Raw genomic sequence first — 13,190 nt, forward strand, 5'->3', positions numbered from 1 at the left:
TTTAAGCCCCAACGCTTGGCATCACGAGCCAACACGTCAACAATTTTTCTCTCATTAGTCTATGATCTGGGTAAAACTCTTTCACAATTTTTAATGAAATCCGTCGCGTGTATACCGCCTTTTTTCAGGGGGTCGAACCGCTCCTCTTTCGTCATCAATTCCGAACTATGTGCACAGATTGGCACATAGCTCTGTTTTTCGTCGAATTTCTTTTCTAATTCCGACACTCTCGTAATTTCTTAGCAGGTGGCTGTCGCAGGCGTTTCCACTTCCCTATTTTTCTCTTCGCAGGTATTAGCCTGCTTCTTCACTTTAGTATCTACTTCGGACACTAAAGCCTTTAAGTTTCCACCTTCTGTTGATCCTCTTTTTTCGCTAATTGAATTTGTTCCGTCACCTTATTCTCGATGATCGGCGCAACTGCTTCTCCTACACTTTTCTCGATTCTGCTAATTTCGGAATCAAAGCGAGTATTTATGCTCGCAATTTCCGCCTGAACACCTATCACTCCCGGTTTAAGATTACCGATTTCGGTATTAATTACAACAATATCTTCTTTGATTTTATCAACTTTTGTGTTAACAAATCCACCATTGTTGTTAATAACGTTAATAGCTTTGTTCTGATTGTCTAGCTTCCTGTCATTTTTTTTCAGACTGAGCTTCTTGCTTGGCAGACTGAGCTTCTTGCTTGGCAGACTGAGCTTTAATTTCTGCCGATTGAGTTTCTTCTTTCTGGACTGAGCCTAGATTTCGTTAATCAAATATTCAATAAATCAGTTAAATTCCCGGAAACCAGCGGTTTTACTTCGTTGGCGGGTGCCTCTTTAATTGTCCCCCCGTATTCGTCATCAAGGGGTTCAGATTTGATTTTCACTTCCGATTCCGAAACATTTTCTAATGTTTGGAATTCCATTTAACCTCTTTGTTGCGTTTCGTCTGTCATGCTAGTCGCCTGCCCCTGAACTATGGGTTCCGCGGTGCGCGTTTCCCACTGTTGTTTCATATCCAAGTCTATTAGCTTTGGTAATTGTTTCCTTCACTCATTTTACTAATTTTCAATATAAATGCCAAATCGGCCAGCTGGTGGGGCCGTGCGGTTCGAGGCGCTTCAGTCTGGAACCACGTGACCGCTACGGTCGCAGGTTCGAAACCTGCCTCGGGCATGGATGTGTGTGATGTCCTTAGGTTAGTTAGGTTTAAGTAGTTCTACGTTCTAGGGGACTGATGGCCACAGATGTTAAGTCCTATAGTGCTCAGAGCCATTTGAACCAAATGCTAAATCTCAAATCTAATTAGGATTCCTCCCACTACTTATCCTCGCTGACGTAGCAACCTATTGGTAACCAGTACTTCGTTAAGAGATTTGCACAATGCAAAATTCGTGTCCAGAACAACCTCAAATCCGAAGATTCTCCTCTCACTAGGTCGCCACGTGTAACCTCCCCCTCACTTATCGACCTTAATGACAGTGAAAAATTAAACCGCGTGCACCTAATGGAAATTTGGGAAAAGCAATCGTCACCGAAGTTAATTTGTCGGTAAAGAGGGAGGAAAGGGTTACATCTAAATGACAGGAAAATGCAAATGAAATTGGTGAAAATTAATTTTGAGAAAAGGGTAAAATTAATAAAGAAAGTAAATGTGCGGTCTTTACGTTAACAATTAATTGGCGTTAATTAGATATTTGAGATTTGAGGAAAATTACGGTCGCCAGTCCTATGGACAACTACTATAATAAATGAAATTGAAAGATTAATGCACATATAATTAGCACTAAAAGCGTGGCAATTGAAGGTTGACACGTGATGGGTGAAAACTGAATGTTTGTCAGAAGTAATAAATTTCGCTACACTCTGACATAATTTAGTAAAAGAATTAACAAAACTGGAAAATTGAAAGTTAATTTAGTGGCTGAAATTAATAGTGAACTTTGTTTCTGAAGCACTACGAAATTCAGTAAAATAAGGTTAGTCTTGGGTTACCTCAACAATCGTTTCAAAAGCAACTTGAATCTACACAATTTAGAAATAAGAGATTTAACTTTGAACTTGAATTAAATGATTCTGAACAATTAACAGTAGTAAGATTTAGTACGTACAAAGCTGAGCTGCAGTCACAGGTAAGCTAAAACATGGTAACAAAATTCGCACTCTTAATTGCTTGTGTAATCTAAATATTGTAGCCAGCTATGAATACTTTAACTGAACTTTGAAATTAAAGCAGTGAAATGGAATGATATTACTTTAATGCTGGCGTTTGAATTTCAACAACACTCTGGTTCATTCCGGGAAAGGAATGCTTGGTAATGCAATTGGGACAATGAGCAACAAAGGATCATGCTACGTTGCTGTAATTTGGTGAGGCAAATTGTACAGTTTGAAAAGCTGAGGTCTGTCATACAGTTCTAAAACTTTACGTGCTTCCAGTCTTCCTTGTTTGTTGATTGAAGGTTTCAAGTCGTCGATCGTGGAGGTTGCGACAGTCACTCATTGTCGGCCGTCGCTGTTGCAGAAGCTGTATGTTGGCGCGCCTTCTTCTCGACACGGTCACCAGGCGAAACGGGCTCTTGATGTGCGCCAGCTAATGTTTTCCGTCCGCGACACCGTGGCAGAAACTATCATAGCAAGTGGAGCGCAATTACATGCTGCCAAACCCCGAAAGCGCAGCAACTCGCGGGAGTGTCACACAACACACCTCTGCTCCATCTCCCTACTCCAGCCAGACTCTCTCTGCCCGCGCGACTTGCGGCCGAGTTCACACTACCAAAGATCCTAAACACTTTGGTTCTCCACACGACCTATCGATGTAATCGTTCGATAGCATAGTTTTCCCCTAGGTCAGACCCAGTATATATATATATATATATATATATATATATATATATATATATATATATATAGTAAAACAATTACAATATATAAAGACACAGGTAACAAAATAAGGGAAAAAATTTATAGTACAATAGATCGAAATAGGAGGATATGCATTTCCGTCGTTACAACCAGACTGGAGTAGGTGGTGGTAGGAGGATGTATGGGACAGGTCTTGCATCTTGGTCTATTACAGGGGTATGAGCCGTGAGGTAAGGGACTGGGAGCGGGGGTTGTGTATGGATGGACGAGTATATTGTGTAGGTTTGGTGGACAGCAGAACACCATGGTAGGAGCGGTGGGAAGGATAGTGGGCAGGACATTTCTCATTGCAAGGCATGATGAGAGGTAATCGAAACCCGGGCAGAAAATGTAAATCAGTTGCTCCAGTCCTGTAGGGTACTGAGTTACGAGGGGAATGCTCCTCTGTGGCTGGACTGTGGGACTTTGGGAGGTGGTGGGAGACTGGAAAGATAAGGCACGGGAGATTTATTTTGTACAAGGATGGGAGGATAATTACAGTCAGTGAAGGCTTCAGTGAGAGCCTCAGTATATTTTGAGAGGGTCTGCTTGTCACTGCAAATGCTACGACCACAGGTGGCTAGGATGTACGGAAGAAACTTCTTGGTATGGAATGTGTGACGGCTGTCGAAGTGGAGGTATTGCTGGTGATCAGTAGGTTTGATTTTTTCAGAGGTACTGATGTATCCATCTCTGAGGTGAATGTCAACATGAAGGAAGGTGGCTTGTTGGGTTGAGTAGGACCACGTAAAGCAAATGGGGGAGAAGTTGTTGATGTTCTGGAGGAAGGTGAATAAGGTGTCCTCATCTTCAATCCAGGTAGCAAAGATGTCATCAATGAATCTGAAAAGATTCTAACGATCACTCTGGGCCAGGAAGAGTTGTTATAAAAATCTTGGTGGATACGGCCAGGAAAATTTGTGAACTGTTTTATTTACATGATGAAGTTAACCATCTATAGTCGATCTTTAAGAAGAGTTGTTATTCTAACTAGGATATATGGGGTGATAAATACTGAACTATGTATGAAATAAAATCGTCATAACTACTGAAATGTTTTCATTAGTACGTTCAAACGGGATGGTTGGCCGAGGGGCTTGATGGGGGTTAGTATGCGCAAGCATAGTTTGGTTCAGCGACCAAGTCCACTTTCATTTGGATGGGTTCGTCAGTAAGGAAAATTGGTGCATTTGGACGACTGAGAATCCGCATTTCGGGTTCGAGAAGTCTCTTCACCCTCAGCAGGTAACTGTGAGATGTGCAATGTACAGTCACGGAATAATCAGTACGATATTCCTTCATGGCATGGTGACTACCAAACGGTACGTGAAGGTTTTGAAAGATGATTTCATCACCATTATCCAAAGTGACCCTGAATTCGGCAAGATGTGGTTCATACAACAAGTCGAATTGAGCCCATCGAAGCAGGAGGGTGTGTGATGCCCGGGAGGAGCACTTTTGGGACTGCATTCTGGCTCTGGGATACCCAGAGACATTGGCGTGGGCCTCGATTTGTCACCTTATTCTCCGGATCTCAACACATGCGACTCCTTTTTGTAGGGCTTTATTAAAGACAAGGTGTACAGCAGTAACTCCAAAGCCATTGTTGAACTGAAAAAGAGCCATTCAGGAGGTCACACAGCATCGATGTTCCGATATTTCAGCGAGTGGTCCAGAACATCGTATTAACATGTGCTCATGTGTAGAGAGGTTATTAGGATTTGTAAACACCAGAACAATCTTAGCAGAAAAGAGGAGGATGTCATATTAGGTAAAATATGGATGTCGACTTTGCACCGGCAGAATGACGATCGATTGCCTTCAGTCGAGAATCTTGGTGGTGACAGAGACAGTCCCATAGCTAGCGTCTCGTGATGGACTGTGGTGCCCTGTATACTGTCTATGAATTCGACTCTCCCTCGAGTTCTGTTAGTAGTGTTGTAGCTCGCCCCTTCACCTCTGAGGTGGTCTCCTACAGCTGGAGAAGAAACTGTACTGGTCCGTGACTGGCAGTACCCAAGATCGATTGACAACGACAAGGGATCGTACTGTACCAACGTCTCTATGTCGATACTACAGAGTATCCTGTTGCGCAAAGTACTTAGGCCACCAGTCGACCACCACACCCATAATTAGGTACAGTTTCTTATTTTTAACTAGTGGTTAAGACTGCAGAACGCTCTCTAATTACAGGAGATTCCAGCTGGAGAGGAGCCTCTGATGACGACAAGAATTTAGCCCGCGCCGCAATCAGACTGGCAATGAACTAATCGGACACGAAATCAGCCTTAGTACAATTAATATTGCAACCACCTCAACCGCTGACCATGCAAACAGCCTGTCTGCCAAATAAGGGGAACACCCTGCCTAGACACTAAGCCGAAATCGTAACAAGCCACGATAGAACTACGCATAATCACTTAACAATATTCACACACCAATGATTACTGAAGTTAAGCCGTGGTGAATAAATGGGCCTATTTAATGAACCACTCTCGTTGTCTACGATACTGATCTCGTCAGAGCAACAAATTACTTTAATTTCAGTACCTGATTATCCTGCGTGATGATAAATGCGACATCCAACTAGCAATTGTTATGTTTCGCAACGAGCTTTTCACAACGCAGTACGTACTCTCTGACATAAACTCTGAACTATTTTATTACTTGTACTAAAATGCCAATCTGTCTAGCGTCTTGAAATGATTATTCTGTTTATGGACACTTCCAGCACTACTGTTAGGAATTAAAACATCTTTCATTCTCCCTTAAATATTTTTCCAACTCGACGCAGCGATAATATGTAAGTGATGAGACTTCGCATGCGTCACAGAATAACGAATCTTTGTTAGTAGCAAAATCTTTGGCCTTTCCGTAAATAATTCAATTACTTCAATTAAACTTATTCATCAATTAGAAAACTTTTTTCCTTAATTGAAATTTTTTCTTTAATATTGAGATCTACTTTCAGTAGATTATTTATAATTTCATTCTTTCAAGATCCTTTTACCAACCACATTTAAAAACACATTATACGTGATATCGAGTCCACCGTATCAATATCTCTAATTTACACTCGTTTATACTTCCGAAAATTCTATAGATATATTCACACTAGATACCAAATAAATAGACTGGAAGGTTTTCTTGAACACCAATAGAATTGGATTTATTTTCCTTATAGGTATCTCTACACACGTTGGTGATCACCAGTGAACGAGTGCCAGCAAATATATTATCATTCCCCACAATACGGAAAAAAGTAATAAAAAGATATCAAACAAAAATTCTAAATGTCACTGCCACTTTTCAACTAACCTTAAGTTACTATTTAAAAGCAAATCTTGACCTCTTCAGGCGTTGACCACACGCGACGCGCTAAGTTCCCTAACATTTAAATCGGCCACTCGTCAACTTGATGAATCAAGTTTTGGTTTAGCTACGTGTAGCTCGTTAAATGGTTCCTTCAATTTACTATCGCTTGTCTACTCAGTGAAACGTGCACACCATCACCGTATAGTGAAACAGTTCGTCGTTCTATGAGCCAATTCACTGTCTGCTGCAAACTAGTGGTCTTGAAAATACAACTACCAACACGTGTTCGAGGCTTCCCTTCTCGATACACACACGTACATTACCCAAACCACCTCCATAAAAACGACAAACAACCCAATTACCTCTGGGCGCGTCGCGACCACTCAACATACAATGCAGACGGGATATCGGTCACACCGATTCCACAAAACTCAGCACCTAACAAATCAATCTCTCAATTAAATCAGGCTCACGCGGGACTCACCCCAGCAAATTTTACGACCGAAACTGTTCCCACAACTATAATCAACAAAATTCCGTGCATTCGCGCAAGACTTAGGTGTCAACTGAGTAGACTCACTACACTAAGCAGTGAAACGCTATACGATCAGACCTGATATACACCACTACCACCACTTGGTCGGTGAGAGGTCTATCTGGGAACTAACTAACCCTTATCGTTGTACAATAGGAACCATTTAAAACGAACAAACACGCAACGCCACGTCAACTTTTAACAATTAATGTAATAATCATCGATGCTGTCGATTCTTCGCAATAACGGCCGGCTGCTGCGCGTCGCTCAGGCAACATCTCTGGAATCAGCAAGGGCGATATGGTACATCGCTGCAGTCGCGCATGCTCGCCACCTGCTATGCCGTAGACGCTCTCATATCATCTAGAACACAATTTGATTTTGGTTTTACCACATCATACACGTATATTATCGTGACCACCAGGTGTTATCATTGATTTATCACGCAGGACGCTTAGCACCAGTAAGGGCGAACTAACCCTCTGCGTTTTGACAATGCACAAAACATTAGGAAAAAGATTTACGTATTGACCATTGCCTGTCAACCCGAAAGTCTTAACTGAAGACTATGCATTGATGTTCAAAATTTTTGTATCCTATATACATCGGAATATTTATTCATGTATCTTATAAAAATTTCAAGTAAACTGGTCTACTTGGAGGTTGGCATGAGATTCCTCATTCAAAATCTACACAAAAGTTTATCTAGGAAACTCAGGTCGGGTGCATTTTGGAAACACTGTATAAAACGAGGAGCTGCCAACACTCTCACATCGTGCAGGCAATCGGAATGTACAGCACTAAAGTGCCAGTCTTCGTACCTCCCTTAGTAGTTCGCTGGGACTTCAAACTCCCGTCCATTATGGAGCTAAGGTTCTAATCCTCGTCAGGTTCCTTTTCGGCTTCTTAGATATCCGCTTCCGAGTTCTCGTCGTTTTTAAGTAACACATCATGGTGTCATGTGGCAATAGCCTACCATATGATAGTGGAATCCATTCCGCCACATGCATGAGTCTTACAACCACGCAGTCCATAACTATAACTGCTCTTGTGGAGTTCGTGTAGGGCGGCTTCCGATGGAGTATAAAGACGAAGTATACGTCCATATGCTTTTGGTGCTGGGTGCATCAGGTAACCAATCTGCTGCTGTTGTTTGTGAGTATGCTGCACGGTACCCTTGAAAGATGATTATTGTAAATGAAGTAAAAGATCCACGCGGTGAACACCAAGTGAAAAGACACTCCTTATGTTTCAAATCTAGACTACCATAAAAATGCGAAAGAACTGTTAATCAGAACTCAGGGAGAAGTTGTAGTCTAATTCACAATCGATTTGTTGATCTTAAATATGACAAGACAACAAAATTATTAAAGAAACATCATACAAAAAGTTTTTTTATGTAACAAACGCCTTACTAAAATGGGATCTATGGTGGACAAAGTGATCTGCTGGGGATCGACACACGACACTAGCCAGAACTCTAGTCGCTCTTTCTGACTTCATACACGTAAATCCAGGTTACGGCACAAAACTACGCCACCACCAAGCATCTTTATTCTACCATACAAAAAAAAAGAAAAATATGGTTCGAAAGAACAGGGTGCTGAGAAATATATACTATGCAACAGCGAATACCTTATCTTCCTGCTAGTCAAGGCAGCGCACCACAATGTATTCGGTGACTGAAGTCATGGACGGTGGCAATCTGTTATTAAATGCGCGTTCCCGAAAAATGCAAGTACTCGGTCTCGCATTCGGTTAATTCAGAACGCAGGAACTTCCCTATGAGCCTCTGAAACCGCAATGGATTCCAGTGTGCAGGTGGACCGGTTTGCTGGTCTGCCAAACCAATTTCATTCCTTGCCACGACTGTGCGTGTCGGAATACGTCAAATGTTTAGACGGCCGACTCAGGGCAAATAAGTACACGCACGCGTCACTCGTTGTGACCGTGATAATATAGGCAGTACCTCTGACGGTTCTGAAGGTGACTGGCACAGGCTCTAAGTCGCATACTAGGAAAGGACACAAGTTTCACCGTTTAGGTAGAGACCTGCAGTTCTTTAGTAGCGAAGCGCCAATACAAGAGACTTGTACCAGAGTGATCCTTCTTCCTTCCTCTGTGTTTCCTCCTCAGCTTGGTTCCAAAAGCACATTTCTCTTTTTGACTTCCCCACTTTCTCACAAGCCAACCACGACCTGGCGCCCGGCATTCTAAGCTCAGAGAATGGTCTTTGCACTACAAACCGATTTGACCAATCAGAGACTTTAAAGTTAATTGGCAGAAAACGGAAAAGAATTACACCTCGCGGCCTCTTTCCCACACGTTTGTCATGTCTTTTGCTAACACAATACAGGGTGGAAGCATAGACCTCCATAAACAGCTTGTTATCTCGCCTGTTGCGTCCATTTCAAAGTTTGCAAAGAACGGCCATAAACTTGCAGACAGCTTAATTCGTTGACAAAACATGTTTTGAAACAGAGTCTGGACGTCTTGGAGCCAGTTTCTCTGTCCCACGGACATTTGCAGAACGTTTACATTTCTTTTGGCGGCTTGCTCGCTAACAAGGGTCCATCGTCTGCTTTATTCTCGCCCTACAATGATCTGTCGGCGACTTTTCGGCGCTAGGCAATATATCTAGACGTCTGCCTGTCGTCTGGTTCCATCTTAATTTGTTTCTGCACAATGCGACCGCGGCACATGGCCGCCTGGAAAGGTCTCCTCACTGTTCTCCAGAAAAAAGTCGGCACACTGTTCCTTTGAATTCAGGTAAAGCTTACTGTATTTCCTTCCCTCGAGCACGCAAACTAGACCATAAACTACTGCCCACCATTTCATCATAATGTATGAAGTAGATCGTATTCCTTACACCGAATCAAGAGTGAGAGTGCCCTGCAATCTCTCACCCTCAAAGGTGCCATGCTCATAAGAATGTTTTTCGATGCCTGGATCAGAGCCTTTGGGAAAATAGTAATCCTTCGTCCGCAAGTAAAGTGCAGAGTTGTCCAAATATTTTTTGTTTACTCGTGTTACAGCATCATAGTATAGTGTGTAGAAGACACACACACACACACACACACACACACACACATATATATGTATATATATATATATATATATCACTTTCATGATTATTTTTTCGATATAATGTGGAACAAGTCAGACTGCATGATATATATGTATATATGAATAGTGCTAATATTAATATTACTGAAATTTTTAATTCTACACATGCAACTACATTTAGAGGTACAATTTTTTTTTACCAGTTTTGAAATAGAAACTCATCCATGGAATAGAAGAAGTTGTCCAAAAGAAATGATTTTAGGGTAGATTGATCTGCTACTTGCCAGACACATTATGTTGTTGGGCAAATGATCAAAGATTTTTGTTGCTGAATATTATACTACTTTTTGAGCAATTCAAAGCTTCAATATTGGATAGTAAAGGTCATTTTTCCCTTCTTCACGAATTGAGATGGATTATTTATAACAAATTTCATTAGTGAATATGTGTACTCTGATGGTGCAGTTAAAATACCTAACTCCTTGAATAGGTGCCTACATGACGTCCTTGAGTGAACACCACTAATTATTCTCACTGCTCTCTTATGTGCAATCAATACTTTAAGTCTAAGTGGTGACTTACCCCAGAAAACTATTCCATAAGACATTATTGAGTGGAAATATGCAGAGTATGTTACAGGGCTGATGTGTTTATTACCAAGACTAGCGATTATACGAAGAGCGAAAGAAGCTGAACTTAATTGATTGGGAAGCTCAGTAATACGCTTCTTCCATTTCAAGTTGTCATCAATGTGAACACCCAAAAATTTTTGAGAAATCTACCCTGTTAACTGAGCCCTGGTCATATGCTACATCAATTATCGGTACGACTCTGTTCGGTGTACAGAACTTGATATTGTGAGTTTTTTCAAAATTAAGGGCGAGTCGATATTTTGAGAGCCACTTAATAATTCTTTGAAAGACATCCTTAAGAAGATCTTCAGCTGCTTTTTCTGGAATGGGATTTATTATAACACTCGTGTCATCTGCAAAAGGTTCCAGTTCTGCTTGCTAAACGTAAAGTGAGAGGTCATTGACATGTATAAGGAACAGCAAAGGACCCAAAATTGAACCCTATGGGATTCCCTTTACGATAACTCCCCATTCACTAGAATTTACCACTCTCCCAACATTATTTGTGTTATTCAGGACAACGTTTTGCTTCCTGTTCGTTAAGTATGATTCAAATGAGCTGTGTGTGTAGCCTTCAGTTCCATAAAATCTGAATTTTTCTAAGAGTGTAACATGATCGTCACAGTTAAATACCTTGGAAAGATCACAAAAAATACCAACTGGCGATAATCTGCTATTTAGGGCTTGTACTATTTGATGAGTAAATGTGTAGATAGCGTTCTCAGTCGAGTAACCCTTACACAATTCGATCTGTAACATGCTGAGTAAGTTATTTTCACGTAAATGTGAGGTTACTCTTGAATACATAACTTTGTCGAATATTTTAGAAAGCGAAGTCAGCAATGAAATTGATCTATAATTATTTAAGCCACTCTTGTCCCCTTTATTAAGAAGAGGTTTGACAATTGTGTATTTCAATCTGTCTGGAAAAATTCCCTGTGCCAGCGAAGCATTACATTTGTCACTAAGGACCCCACTTATTAAATTAGAACAACACTTCAAAATTCTGTTAGAGACTCCATCAACACCACATGAGCTCTTGTTTTTCTGTATATTTACAATTCCCTTAATTTCTGTGGGGGATGTTGGTGCTATTTGCAAAGGTCCGAAGTCCTGGGGAGCGACATTTTTAACATATTCTTTTGCTTCTTCAACTGAACCCTTTAATCCTACTTTTTCTGCTACATTCAGAAAGTGATCGTTAAAAATACTTGCAACTTGTGTATTATCACTCACAACATCATCATTTCGCTTTATTGCTATGGTATGCTGTCCACTGTCTGGCTGCCCCATCTCGCGTTTGACAATATTCCACATAGTTTTAATCTTATTATTCGCTTTATTAACTTCTGTCAGAACACGTAAGCTTCTTGACTTCTTAATGACTTTCCTTAAAATATTACAGTATCTTTTGTAGCAAGCAAATAACGTCGGATCTTGACTTATTCTGGCCTGTACATATATGTCCATCTTCCTCATACTAATTCCCTTAGTAATCCCTGGCTTACTTGACTTTGTAATGGCTGTTTTGGATAACGTTTCAGGATAGCAACTCTCAAATATTGAGAAATATTTACGGTGGAATAAATTGAATTTGGCATCAGCATCATTTTCTGTGTATACTGAATCCCATTCTACCTCTTCTAGGTTGCTCTTAAAACTCTGTAACCTGTTCGCATCAATAAGCCTGCCTGCCTTGTATGAACCTGCCTCAAGCCTGTTCTTACAGGCTTGAGGAAAATGACCTTTCTATCGATTATCGAAGCTATCAGTTGCTCAAAAAGGAGTAAATTATTCAGCAACAAAAGTTTTTGATCATTTTCCCAACGATAGGTGTTATTTCCATTAACTGTTCATTATGACCAGAGAGCCCATTAACAACTGGGTACACATTAATAGTTTCTGTCTGAACACTGTCTATGAAAATGTTATCGATAAGTGACCTACTATCCTGCTGCACACGAGTTGGAAAATTTACAACCAGATACTAGATTGAAACAACCAAACAAAGATTCTAGCTCATTTTTCCAATCCGTATCTTTTAAGAAATCTACATTAAAATAACCAAAAACCACTAACTGCTTCCTTTTGTCAGACAGGTACCTCAATAATGCTCTCTAGATTTTTCATGAATAGCTGAAAGTTACCTTGAGGGGATGTGTATATTGTTACAATTACTGTAGACATATATTGCGCCGGTCGGAGTGGCCATGTGGTTTTAGGCGCTACAGTCCGGAACCGCACGACCGCTACGGTCGGAGGTTCGAATCCTGCCTCGGGCATGAATGTGCGTGATGTCCTTAGGTTAGTTAGGTTTAAGTAGTTCTAAGTTCTCGGGGACTGATGACCACAGCAGTTAAGTCCCATAGTGCTCAGAGCCAAGTATATTGCAGTAGCAACTCACAAGCACAGACTTCTAGGATATGGTCTACACAAAAACTATTTGTTTCAATATTTTTGACTTTGTGTCCAGTTTTTATATAAATAGCAACTCCTCCTTTTGACTCTACATGAATAAGATGCTAATCGTTAATCTCTTAAATTTAACTTCTCCATCCCTGAGGTTACATGGTGTTCAGAGGGACACAAAACATCTATACCTTCAGAATTTACTCCATTTTCTAGGCATACAAGAAGCTTATCTATCTTATTTTTCAATCCTCTTATGTTCTGATGAAACACCAAAATTTTATTTCTTTGGATAGTGCTACAGACGTTACGGCACTGTTATGTTTTAATCTCTTTCAGT

The sequence above is a fragment of the Schistocerca piceifrons genome, chromosome 4 (assembly GCF_021461385.2).
Source record: "Schistocerca piceifrons isolate TAMUIC-IGC-003096 chromosome 4, iqSchPice1.1, whole genome shotgun sequence".
Lineage (NCBI taxonomy): Eukaryota > Metazoa > Arthropoda > Insecta > Orthoptera > Acrididae > Schistocerca > Schistocerca piceifrons.